Source organism: Zalophus californianus, chromosome 15, assembly GCF_009762305.2.
Source record: "Zalophus californianus isolate mZalCal1 chromosome 15, mZalCal1.pri.v2, whole genome shotgun sequence".
NCBI classification, from domain to species: domain Eukaryota; kingdom Metazoa; phylum Chordata; class Mammalia; order Carnivora; family Otariidae; genus Zalophus; species Zalophus californianus.
Window position 1 is genome coordinate 34663311 of NC_045609.1, and position 14316 is coordinate 34677626.

Sequence of the window (14316 nt, forward strand, 5' to 3'; positions counted from 1 at the left end):
TACCTGTTATCTTCCAGGCGCTGGAAGATACATATGTATTAGGTAATTTACATATGTATTACATTCTTTAGCCCCCGAGAGAGATTTTGCTTTTCCCCGTTTTACATGGTTAGGAGACTGAGACTCAAAGAGATTAAGTTACTTGCCCAAGGACACAGTATTAATAATAGCAGAGCAGGAGGAGAGATTCATTCCAAAGCCCCAGTACTTTTCCCATAGCTCCGTGTTACTTTCCATTAGGTCCCCAGATTTCCCTACATAAAAATGGGTTGCATTTTGAAAATTCATCTACAAATTGGTTTGGAGTTATTTTTCCGGAGGGACAAAGTTACAAATGGTGGTTACATACCGAGACTTAATCTGCAAAAGCTACATTGTTATTGAAATTCTGCATTTTGTGAACTAAAACTATTAGGAAAGAATGCATTTGCAATTCTGGCTATTAAAGCAGAAAAACAAAAAGTATATTTTAAATTCTGTGGAATAATACTTCTTTGAGAAAAGCAGATTTGGTTAGAGAGCAGTAAGGAGAAGATGGAGACTGTTTTGATGCTGGTGGGGCCTTTGAGATACTTTGAAGGACTAAACATTTATAGCACCTGGACAGCCTATATTTGATAACACTTTGATGATGTACAGAGCACATTCTTATGCATTATTTCCTTATAATCATGTATAAGGCATATAGGACAGGTTGTAGAGTCGACCTAATTTTCCTTGGCAATAGCTTTCTTTTTTTCGTTATTTCATCCATGATTTTTTTTTTAAAGGAGCCAGCTAGTCACTTTAATAGAGGATTAGTTTGTAAGTGTATTGAAGAATGAATGAAAATAAAAGAATGAAGGTCTTCTGAGTTAATGTGCAGAAAAAGAAGGAATTAGAATGGAGTAAAGGGTATAGTGGGCTGATATGAAAATGGTAGAATTAAATGTTAATTTTTTGTTTTGTTTTTGTTGGCACTTTTTTGTCTTTGTTTTTTTTTAAAGATTTTATTTATTTGAGAGAGAGTGCAAGAGAGACTGCATATGCCTGCACATGAGGGGATGGGGGGTGCAGAGGGAGAGGGAAAGGGACAAGCAGACTCCCTGCTGAGCGTAGAGCCAGCCACAGGGCTGGATCCCAGAACCCTACGATTGTGACCTGAACTGAAATCAAAAGTTGGTCACTTAATGGATTGAGCTACCCAGGCGTCCCTAGTTCGCACTGTTTTTTGAGCACTTTGCGAGTCACTGTGTATCATGGCTATGAGGGAAGAACAATCCAGACCTGACCCCAATGGAATTTGTTCTTTACATGAAGCATCTTTTGAAGATTATATCCAGATCATGCGATGATCTTTTCCTCCCCACCAGTATTTATGAATATGTGATAGTTATTTAATTATGACTAGTGTGATTACTACTGAGTTCCGGTTTAAGTAATCTTTTTAATAACGAAAAAAATTAAAGGGGTGCTTGGGTGGCTCAGTCGGTTGAGCATCTGCCTTTGGCTTGGATCATGATCCCAGGGTCCTGGGATCGAGCCCCACATCAGTCTCCCTGCTTAGTGGGGATCCTGCTTCTCCCCCTCTCTCTGCGGCTCCCCCTGCTTGTATTCTCTGTCTAATAAATAAGTAAAATATTGAAAAAAAATTAGAAAAACTGAATGAAAAACAGTCCTTTTATTTTCCCATGAAACTTTATGTGATGTATTATTTGCTTCTGTATGTTTCAAAACAAAATAGAAATCACTTTAAGTAGGATTTGGTATGCTGTAAATGAGTGTAGGAATATTTGTCACTTAATGTCTTGCTTGCAAGTTAGGCAGTGTACCTAAAAACACGGGAAATGGAGCCAAGAGGCTTGGATTCACATTTAAGTCCTGCAACTTTCTTAGAGAAATTACCTCTCTGAGCGTCCTTTCTGATGTGATGCTTTTGGATTAGGTTGCCAAATTCTTTTTTTTTTTTTTAAGATTTTATTTATTTGTTTGAGAGAGAGAGAGAAAGAATACAGAGGGAGAGGGAGAAGCAGACTTCCCGCTGGTAGAGATCCCAACACGGGGCTCTATCCCAGGACCCTGGGATCATGACCTGAGCTTAAGGCAGACACTTAACCAACTTAGCCAGCCGGGCACCCCCCCCCCCCAAATTCTTTTTACTCTGAAATTTTCTGTGACATGGAAGGAGCATATTTTGTGTTTACTTGAGAGGGCTCGGGAGAAACTGGGTGGTGGGGAGAAGTTCCCTGTGCTGATGACATGCTTTATCATTAAATTAGTGGCCATCCAGAGCACAAGTGTAAGTAATTGTGAAGTGTACAGAAGAATCCTGAGTTGAGGGAGAGAATGAAGTATAGTATTTGCAAATTGGAAGCCTGCCCACAGCATCTTCATAAACAGGAATCTGGTGAGCAGGCTGATGTGCTAACATTTATCTAGCCTTAATTGATACAGTCAGTCTTATACTGGGTTACAATAAACAGCTGCTGCCAAGGCAACTTAACACTAGTTCTATGGAAAAGTATGCAGCAAATGAGCTTGCTTGACACTAGAACTTGCCACAGACGTGGTTCATCTACTGTTTATCTCATGTGATTGTGTTATCATTGATGCACATTTAAATTCTGTTTTTGGCAGTTGGTCAAAATTTGAACCTTTTAGGCACTGGTGATTTCTCATTACTTTATAGATTATTACTTACCAAGAATATTGTTGACCCATTTTAGACATTTAGTTTATATTTTTCTGATTATGAGGCAATGCATAGTCATTTTTTTAAAGATTTTATTTATTTATTTGAAAGAGATAGTGAGAGCAGGAACACAAGCAGGGAGAGTGGGAGAGGGAGAAGCAGGCTTCCCGCGGAGCAGGGAGCCCGATGCAGGGGCTCAATCCCAGGATCCTGGGATCATGACCTGAGCCGAAGGCAGACGCTTAACGACTGAGCCACCCAGGCACCCCAAATAAATAAGATCTTAAAGAAAAACAATAAATTTGTATTTCTTTTACTAAAAGAAGTTTAAAATTTTTTCATGTTTCTTTTCTCCCCAGTTTTATTGAGATATAAGTGACGTAATATTGTTTTAGTTTTGGGTGTACAACATGATGATTTGATGTATTTTTATTTTATTTTTAAATTTTATTTATTTGAGAGCAAAAGGGATAGAGAGTACAAGCAGAGCGAGAGGCAGAGGGAGAGGGAGAAGCAGACTCCCCACCGAGCAGGGAGCCTGACGCAGGGCTCGAGCCCAGGACCCTGGGACCATGACCTGACCCAAAGGCAGACACTTAACGACTGAGCTACTGAGGCGCCCCACATAGTCATTTGTTTAAAGATTTATTTATTTTAGAGAGGGAGAGAAAGCAAGCAGGAGTGGAAGGGGCAGAGGGAGAAGGAGAGAGAAGACTCTGGGCTCAGTCTCACGACCCCAAGATCATGACCCGATCCAAAACCAAGAGTCAGCTGCTCAACTGACTGTGCCACCCAGGCGCCCCCATAGTCTATTTTGAAAAATCTGGAAAGTACAGAAAAAGATTCAGCAGAAAATAAAGATCACGTGAAATTCTACTTTCCATGTTGTTTCCTCCCAGTCATTTTTTTTTTTTTTTTGATGTGGATATGTATTTGGGGGGAGAGTGGGATATTTCATCAGTGAGATAGCTGAGGCATAAGTAGAATTTCCCATGACACTCATGATGTTGGGAATCTTGCCTTGTGCACTGTGCTAATTAAGAACTGAATGTTTTTGTTAAATCAAGTAGCACAAACTCAGAATGCCTCCACGGCTAAATAGGTAAATGTGTGAATCAGACCAGTTAGAGGACATTGGGGAGTGGTAGGGACTGTGGTAAACTGAAACATGTAGGACCTGATTGAAAACAACTGCTACAATCTCCAGCTTATTGATGCCATATGGAAACAGAGCCTAGTGTTACCAGATCTTCCTGATATCCAATAAAATCTAGAAATCTGTATTTCTTTTTAATGTGAAATTTTCCATTTAAAAAAATACTGTGCAAGTCAAACAAAATAGGACTGTAGATTGCACCTGGCCCATACACTGCCATTTTGTCATTCCTGACATAAATACTTTTCTTGGTCTTTCTCTCATAGCTCTCAGAAGAAGAGCACTTTTATAACAAAATATTTAGAGGACTTGGACAAGGAATCTCTAAGAGTGGCTTCAGGAATTTTCACTCTGTATAGACACTGAGAGGGTTGCCTAGTGCAGAAATGATAAACCCAGATACCCACAGGGACCAGGAAGTGACATAAATGAGTGAAATGGTGTGGATGTTAAGATTATAGGGAGTGGTGCAGAGAGTATATTTCCTGTATGGGACATTTGGGTTCTAGCAAATTGTTTCTTTGCTGAAATGCAGATCTGATGTGGCCAAATCTTTTGATATTTCAAGAGATGTCAGAAATTTGTATCTTTATGAAATTTCTTGATTTCAAGAAAAATGTGGCCAAAACAAAAATTACCCTTCATCCAAATTCTGCACAAAGGCCACTGGTTTGTAACTCGTGGCCTAGATCACTTGTTCCCTAAGTGTATCCTACAAATCCTAATTTCATCATAGTTTAGTAGGTATTAAGAAATAATTTGGAAAGTGGTGGATTACATAAAATTAAACATTTCCTGACTGAAGGTTATCTTAGATCCTTAAACTAACGTTTTGTAAATTCCTAAGAAGATATAGCTCATAGACCCCACAGTTACAGTTAATATCTCTGTTGTATTCATTACCTCACCGTTCCTCTCGTCTCCAAGGAAGAGATGATTTCGTCCTGGTAAATGTTAGTCCCTCTACTTGTTCTTCAGGTTCTTTCCCTGCCTCTTCGGAGACCTTGCTTCATAATCAGTGTCTTGTTTCCTGCTTCCTTTCCTTCAGCCTGTCAACATTCTCCTATTTAAACAAAGTAGTAACCCTTTCCTTACAGCATACACAAAAATAAACTTCAAATGGACTATGGACCTAAAATGTAAGAGCTAAAACTAGAACATTCTTAGAATAAAATATAGGGGTAGATCTTCATGACCTTGGTTATGCGAAGCCTTCTTAGATACTATACTAAAAGCACAAGCCACAAAAGAAAAAAATAGATACATTGAATTTCATCAAAATTAAAATTTTTTGTGCTACAAAGGACACCATCAGGAAAGTGAAGACAACTCACAGACTGGGAGAAAGTATTTGCAAAAGACAGAACTAAAATTATAATTAAAGTATGGGTAAAGGATCTGAATAGACATTTCTCTGAAGAAGGTATACAAATGGTTAGTAGGCACATAGAAAGATGTTCAGCATCATTAGCCATCAGGGATATTCAAATCAAAACCACAAAGAGACACCACTGCACTAGGTTGGCTGTGATAAAAAAGATAATAATGTTGCTGAGGATGTGGAGAAATTAGAACCCTCATATATTGCTGTTGCTGGTGGGAATGTTCAATGGTACTGCTTCTTTGGAAGACATTCTGACAGTTCCTCAAGAGTTTAAACAGAGTTACCATGTGATCCAGCAATTCTATCCTTAGATATATACCCCAGAGGAATGAAAACAAACATCCACACAAAAACATGTACACTAATGTTCATAGCAGCATTATTCATAAGAGCCAAAAAAGTGGAAATAATCCAAATGTCCACTTATTGATGAATGATAAACAAGTTGTGGTGTAACCACATTTGTCAATAAAAAGCAATTATTTGTCAATAAAAAGCAATGAAGTGCTGATATATACTCCAACATGAAAGAAGCCAGTCACTAAAGGTCATATATTGTGTGGTTCCATTGGTATTGAATACAGGCAAATCTGTAGAGACAGAAGGTAAATTACTGATTGCCTATGGCTAGATGGGGTTGGAGAAGGGTTGGGGATAAATGAAAGGAGTGACTGCTAATGGGTTTCTTTATGGGGTGATGAAAATGTTCAAAAATTGATTGTGGTGATGGTTGCACAAGTCTGTGATTATACTAGAAACCATTAACTCTGGCAGTTGACACTAATGACTGTTCTCTCACATCCTTGAAACTCGATTCCTTCGGCTTTCGTGGCATCGTTCTGCCATTCCCCAGATGCTGCTCTCAGACATTTCCTTCTCAGCTCTTTTCACCAACTTGCTCTTCCACCAGCTACAATGTTTCTTCAGGCCAGGCAAGTAAACCGAGGAACCATCTCTTCAGTCGCTTGTGGAATATTTGCTTATCTCCATCTAAACACCCCATGGGTAGTAATGAGTTTCCCTCTCAGATCTGGTTTGCCCTTCCTATATTACCTCTACTCCCAAGTCCATTGAGTCAGGAGGCTGGGAGTCATTCTAGATTTCTCCCTTACCCTCCACATGGAGTGTCTTGTAGATGCACCTCTTAAGTCTGCCCCTCATATCCATCCATAGCGCTGGTGCTTCAGCTCATCTGTAATTTATCTTTCACGAAGACTCTAAGCTCTGTGAGGTCAGGGGCCACATGTATTTTCTTCATTACTGTTTATAATACCTGGCACATCGTATGTTATATAAATACTCGGTTAAATAAATGAACTAACACATGAACTTGTCATTGTAGTTTTTTAAATCTTTGATCCATTTTTGCTGCTGTATTTTTCTTATTGAAGTGCAAACCTAATAATGTCTTTTGCTTAGAACCATTAAATAATTTCCCGTTGCTTAGAGAATAAAGCCTAAGCCCGCTGCATACGAGGCCCTCCCTAATGTTCCTTTCTGCCTCTCCAGCTCCTCTCCTCTCTATACCTCCTCCCGGTGGATCTGTGTTCCCTGAACCAGCCATACCTTTACATATGCTGCCCCACTACCGGGAAGCTATCCTTTCTTCCCCAAATCCCATTACTCTTGGATAACTCTTACCAGCCTTTCTAGAGTTTCTTTTTCTCTGTGAAACCTCTCCTGCCTCATTGACGCAGAGCTGAAGCTTGGATGGAACTCTGTTAGAGCATGCATTACACTGTGTTACAGTGATTTGTTTAAACATTTGTCTTTCTGTGAAGGGCAAGGACTGAGTCTCACTGATTTTTGTATTGCTATCACACACAGTGTTGTACACAGTGCCTACCACATAGGAAGTACTCAGTAAGTTCTTGATTAAATGAGTGAGTCGGAAATCAGTGTACGTTAGAGAGTCCTAGTTTTTCTGGATATATGGCTTTTTAAATACCTGACTCTAGTAAATCATCTGTGAATGATGCAGAAGGTACCGTGGGGGTGGATGGATCACAAGTCCATCACCACTGCAGGAAAATAACCAAAAATGTTGCTGATGGTGGGCACATACATTATTATCATTCTTGTATGACCCAGATGTGGTACTGGACACAGCTGCATATCAATGGCCGTTCAGTATAATGGATTGATCAGCCTAATACACTGTAGAAACAGTGATTTGAGCCAAACTAAGTACAGGTAGATGGGTGCACATTCCCTTGTCAGGTCACAATCAGTTGGTTCCTATCGATTGGCTCCATAGCTGGCCTACTGTAACTTTAATTGTACTTTAGGCTTGCATTTTCATCATTTGCATCTTCTTGTCCAACTTATGTTGATTACCATCTCCCTGCATTCTTCAAGTGTAATGTTCTATAGGTGTCCTATGTTCTATACACTTCTGCTGTACAAATCTGTAACACAAGTCCTCCCTGATGTGTTTTGTCTTCCTGTTTTCTTAGTTTAGCGAAGGGAGACATCTACATTAACATATTTTTTAGTCTGGGTAATGACTTGAACCAGCCAAGCTTTTTTTTTTTTTTTTTTTTTTTTGCTGGAAAGAAACCAAATCTCTCTACATTACTGAACCAAACTGAGTAGATTGTGATAAAAGGAGTAATAATAACAACAGTAGAAGACAAAAGGCCTCTCACATGGAATTTTGAACTAAAGTCACATATTGAACAAAAGATATTTAAATTAACTACTGAACAAAGTGAGGGCTCTTAAGAAACAGGGCTTCCTGCCAAGCCCCCTAAAAAATGCCCCCAGGCCTCATACTCATTCACTACCATTATTTCAGTTTATCTGTCTAAGGATGCTTTATTTCTTATCTCATTCTCTTCCCACCACCTACTGGACACATAGTTGGCACTTACTGCCTGTTTATTGAATTGAGCGGAATTGGGCCTCAAGAGTTAGAGGCAATTCTCTGAAGAAAAAAATAAAAGAGAAATAGTTTTAGCAGTGAATAGAACCAACAAATCTGAATTTCAGCAATGGAATAAAGCTTGGAAGTAATAAAATATATTTACTATAAAGTTACTTTGAAAGGGCTGTTTTTAAATGCTGATCTGGAAAAAGCCTGCTCAGAACTTAGACTATAACTAAGACTATTTGTCATTCTTTTCTCTGTCTTTTTTTTCCTTTTTAACCCTTTAACTATGGGTCTTTTTTCCAGAGGGAGTAAGATTTAAGGTTAAAAAATCAGGCATCTACTTTAATCTCACAATCACAAAATGTATAGATAAAATATACGGGAAGTGAGAGCTTTTAAATTTTGCATTTGTTAATCGTTTCATATCTTGCCTTGTTCCTAAAAAGAACTTGAGGTCATAAATGAGGACTTAGGTAGAAAAGATTAAGGTAAATTTTCTTTATCAGAGAATTAAAAGGGAGTTTGGCCAACCTACAGTAGACAAGTAAGGAGATACCCAAAGAGATCACATAGCTTGGAAGAAATATTTGAGTAATTATATGATTTCTTTGAGGTCACAAGACCATTATTAAGCTGGAACTGAAAACTGAGTCACCAAATTCCTTTGCATATGTTCTTAACATGTATGTAGCAAAAACATTTGTCTTAACTAGTCAAGTGTTTTGGTGACTGGTGCTGCACAGGTTTGAGAAGCATTTGTTAAGATTATTACTGACCAGGGGAGCCTGCCTGGCTCAGTCGGTTAGGCCTCGGACTCCTGATTTCAGCTGTGGTTGAGTTCTCAGGGTCATGATCTCTGGGTCGTGATCTCGGGTCGTGATCTCGGGTCGTGGGATCGAGCCTTGGGCTGGGCTCTGTGCTCAGCATGGAGTCTGCTTGTCTGTCTCCCTCTCTTCCTCCCCCTGGCTTCTGCTCTGTCTCTCTCACTCTCTATGTCTAAAATAAATATATAAAATCTTTAAAAAAAAAAAAGATTATTACTGACCTGCTTGTTTGCAAAGCGTAGCCTGTATTACGAATCATAAACCTCCCCGTTCTAAGGCTGACATCTAGGAGTATGTTTTTCCGTAAGCCTTGAAGATTCCTGCTAGTTAACAAAGAAGGTTTTGTGAATTAATCCCCTTCTTAATTGTTCTACTCTTTTTATTTGGAAAAGATGCGTGCTAAAAAAGCTGTTTCTGTTTAGATAGTGTGGGGAAGAAGGAGGAAAGTGCATTTCCCGTCATTTCCTGTTTGATGGCTTAAAAATGTCAAGCTTTGGCTTGGCTGTCCTAGATAGACTTTGCCAGTTGATCTCAAATAGAAGATGCCTTTCTGGTCCTACATATCTTTAGGAACTGGCTTCTTTGGAATTTCTTGAGTTGATCCTTCAGTGATAGAACACTGACTTGGAAAGATCTAGAACAGAGGATGACAACCTTTGAATAAATAGGCAGGTTAAGTTACATGATTCTCTGCCTTTGCTTGGCATACAAAGCCCTTCCCAGGGTGACTGGAGCTTTCCTTTGTAGCCTCATTTCTTTTGCTGAGGCGCAACCAGCCTGTTTTTCTTGTCTAGTCAGCCATGAGCTCAAACACATCCCAGCCATTGCCTGTTTTCTTCTTTCTTCTGTGAAGAGACCACTAGTAGAGGCAAAAATGAAAGTTAATCTAGCAGCTGTGTGAAGAGTGAATTAGAAGAAGGAAGTCTGGAGGTGAGAAGGCCAGTTTTAGAAGACAGTGAAAGTCCCACAGACCTGAGTTGTGCAGTAGAGTAGCCACAAGCCACACGTGGAAATTAAAATTAAAATGAAATTTAACAATTTAAAAATTAAAATTAAAAAATTAAATTAATTAAAATTTAAAAATTAAGTTAAATTAAAAATTAAAATTTAATTAAAAAATTAAAATTAAAATTAATTGAAAGAGGCCAATCTGTAAAGTCTACGTACTGGATGATTCTGACTATGACATTCCGGAAAAGGTGAAACTGTGGAGACAGTGAAAAAGATCAGTGGTTGCTAGGGATTTGGGGGCTGGGAGGGATGAATAGCCAGAGCCCAAGGATTTTTAGTGCATTATATTATTATATGCACTATATATATATATATATATATATATATATATATATATAATTATATATAATGTGCTACATATATAATTATATTATGTATAATTATATGATACCATAATGATGGATACATGTCCTTGTGGATTTGTCAAACCCATAGGATGTACCATACCAAACAAACTGTCATGTAAACTATGAGTTTTGGGTGATTATGATGTAGTCAATGGTAGGTTTATTGGTAGTGACAGATGTACTTCTCCAGGGGGCATGTTAACGGGGGAGGCTGTCGTTGTATGGAGCAGGGAATGTTTGGGAAATCTCTGCACCTTCCCCTCAATTTTGTTACAAACCTAAAATGCTATAAAAGAGAAATCTTAATTTAAAAAATTAAGATTAATTAAAATCAAATAAAAAGTGATAACTCAGTTCTTCAGGTGCACTAGGCGTATTTCAAGAGCTCAACAGCCACCTGTGGCTAATGGCTACTGTATTGGGTAAGACATTTCTGTCATAAAGGAAAGTTCATATTGGACAGCATTGCTAAAAATCAATTCCTCAAATGAAACGGCATTCATTCTACATAGTCATGCTTTATGTGTTGTGCCTTAAAAATAGGATCATTTATTCATGGTACCTAACTTAATTCTGGACTGAGTGTATGAAGCTTGCAGTGATTGTGGATATTATCACTACAAGTATGAATGCAGCTTAGAATAGTGAATCAAATTTAGTAGCCTGTCACTTAAATACTTAAAAATAGCTTCTGGATAAGTGGCCTTGAACTTTTTTTCTTTAAGATTTTATTTATTTATTTGAGAGAAGGGGAGGGGCACAGGGAGAGGGACAAGCAGCCTCCCCGCTGAGCAGGGAGTCCTACTTGGGGCTCAATTCCAGGACCCCAAGATCATGACCTGAGCCGAAGGCAGATGCTTAACTGACTGATCTACCCAGGTGCCCGCCTTTGAATATATTTTTATTATCTATATTTCTTTTCCCACCTACCCCTACCCTTAAAAAAGAGACATAAAATAATTAAAGAAAATTCATTCTTTAGTAATGTCCTCCACCAGGGTCAGAATATTGACTATTTGCAAAAATGTTTTAATGGTTTTGTTGGGTGTACTCATGATTGTTTTAGTTTTTTTTTTTTTTTTAAAGATTTTATTTATTTGACAGAGAGAGACACAGCGAGAGAGGGAACACAAGCAGGGGGAGTGGGAGAGGGAGAAGCAGGCTTCCCGCTGAGCAGGGAGCCCGATGCGGGGCTCGATCCCAGGACCCTGGGATCATGACCTGAGCCGAAGGCAGACACTTAACGACTGAGCCACCCAGGCGCCCTGATTGTTTTAGTTTTTGATGATAAATCTTTGCCATGTATCAGTCTTCTAGCATTGCCACCTTCAAAGACCTTTCAGTTAATTGATCTAGAAGTCATTCCTGATTTTTTTTCCCCCTTCAACCTACTCCCCATCCCCTGCACCTCCCAGTCTAAGAGCATGTCCTATTACTTCTTCCTCCAAAGGAACTAATTCTCCATTTCCACTTTCATGTCTTGTTTTAAGGCACTGCCCTCTCTGCCCTGGATGACCGCAGTGTACTCTTAGCCGGTCACTCTGCTTCCCCTTGCCTGCTACGATCACTTTGCCACATAACAGGCAAAATGACTTTTTAAAAAGAAAATCAGATCACACGTCCATCTCCTGTTTAGCACTCCTGCTTCTTACTGTATTTAGAAAAGATTCCACACATCTTAACCTCGCCTACAGGACTCTTTGCGATCTGGCCCTTGGCTTTATCCAACCCTACCCCCACACTTTCTCCCCTCACTGAGCTTTGGCCGCTCTGGCCTCTTTCCACTTCCTGGAATATACTCACACTTTCCTGCCATAGCGTCTTTTTCTTGTTTCTCCCACTGGAGTGTTCTTTCCCAGCTCTTGCATGAATGGTTTCTTCTCAGCTTCAGAGCCTCAACTCCAGTGTTACTTCCTCAGAGAAGCCTTTTTTATCCACTCTCTTTGAAGAAGGCTCTCTCTACTCCTACCCCATACTCTTTATGGCATCACCTTTATCTAGGATGATTTTGTTGGTTTATTTATTTACTTGTGTACTCTCTACTACTAGAATATAAGTTCCATGAGGGCAGGGGACTTATTTTTACTCCCTGCTCTACCCCAGTACCTAGAACAGTGCCTGACTTACGTAGTTGTACTCAGTCAATGCTTAATAATGCTGAATAACTAAGTGAATGTTTCCTAAAGGAGATATAAGAGGAACTCACTACTCTTCTTCCCTTGCTCTGTCTCTGCATGTGGAAAATAAAAGAAATCTCCATGTGTCTAAATGTGAATATCCTTCTAGGCCCTTTATACTTAGTATGAACTAGTGACTTTGTTGCTGAACTTCATTTTTTTACTTCATGAAATCATGGCCCACAGCTTTTTGAATGGTTGATTTTAGTTGGAAAATATAGTGAACAATATATCTGGAAATATTCTGTCATGTTTTGATCTGAGAAACTAGAGAACCAGCTGCTGATTTGAAAGGCTTTTATTTTGATACAGACAGTCTATTGTCTACAAAAGCACTGGCTATTTCCCAGTGGTATATGTGTTTTGCTTTTTTCTGAGCTTTTAACTTGAGAGAAAAAACTTGTATTCATTAACTTATGCATGACTTGTATTCCCTGAGAATAGTTTATTGTAGTATTTTTCTTTAGCTGATTTACTGTGCACTTAGGGATTTTTCTTACTCATTTTTCTTCTTTAAACTCAGTCGAAAGTTAAATGGTTAAATAGTAGGATTGAGAAACTTTCCATTCTGGGTTTTAAAAATTTTCATAGATTTCTGCATTAAACTGTGGGTTTATATTTGTGATTTAGCACTTTTATGTAGCTTTATATTGATAAAACGGGTGAATTTCCCCATTCACTATATTCAAGTTTAACCTCTTTTAGAGTACTTGAGAATATGTGATATAACTGCAGTGAAAGAAAAATTGACATCCAAGCCCTACATAGGAATAATCTTGAAAAAAGCAAGTATGTGTACCATTTGTGGTATAATAAAGACATCTGCACATATACACAATCTGGGTAGTGTGACTTAATATTTTGATATATTTTTATATTTTTAGCTACTACTATTTGGAAGATTTATATGAAATGACATAATTACTACAGTTATTAGGTAGAAAATAATGGCATCTAAATAACCCAGAGTAACATTTTAATATTACTTTTTAAATTATAAAAATTGTATCTTCACATTTAGGAAATTAGAAAATAGGATATACAGATACAGAATTTCCTAAGCATCATTATAACCGCTGTTAACATTTTGTTTTGTATTCTTTCTCAGTGTTTTGCTTCATGCATATGGATTTTTTTGGTTTGTTGTAATCATTGTGTATTTATTATTTTTATTCCTTTTAAATGAAATATAATGTCATAAACATCTTCCTGTAGTGTTGAGTCTTTATAACCATTGTTTTAATGGCCCTTTAGTACACTATCTAAAGATATATCATAATTTACTAAACTGTTCCTCATTGTTGTATAAGTTATTTAAAAAATATTTTAGCTTTTATAACTAACGTGATAGTGAATATTTTTGTGGATATTGTTATTACCACATTTGGTATTATTGTTTATAGGGTATATTCTCATTAGTGGAATTCCTAGATATAACATTTTATTTTATTTATTTAAAAAAATTATTTGACAGAGAGAGATAGTGAGAGCAGGAACACAAGCAGGGGGAGTGGGAGAGGGAGAAGCAGGCTTCCCACTGAGCAGGGAGCCTGATGTGGAGCTCAATCCCAGGACCCTGGGATCATGACCTGAGCCAAAGGCAGACGCTTAATGACTGAGCCACCCAGGCTCCCTAGATATGATATTTTTTTTATGTTTCTTAATTCATACTAGCAAATGCTTTTCCAAAGAGAGTATGCCAGTTTACATTGCCACCAGAAGGCTATAAAACTATTCCATTGTAGAATTCAGCATTTTATATTACTTTTTAAAGTTGCTCTATAATTAGGGGAAAAAACATGTTGTTTTAGTTTGAATTTATTAGATGACGGGTGAAGTTGTGTATTTTCATATGTTTGGTTTCTAGTTTCAGC

At 38.1% G+C, this 14316-nt stretch overlaps 1 protein-coding gene across 2 annotated transcripts in view; it reads left to right on the forward strand.

Annotated features, from left to right (window-relative positions):
- Positions 1-14316, forward strand: part of VCL (vinculin) — a 110805-nt gene that overhangs the window by 21511 nt on the left and 74978 nt on the right. The gene's annotated exons all lie outside the window — the stretch shown is intronic.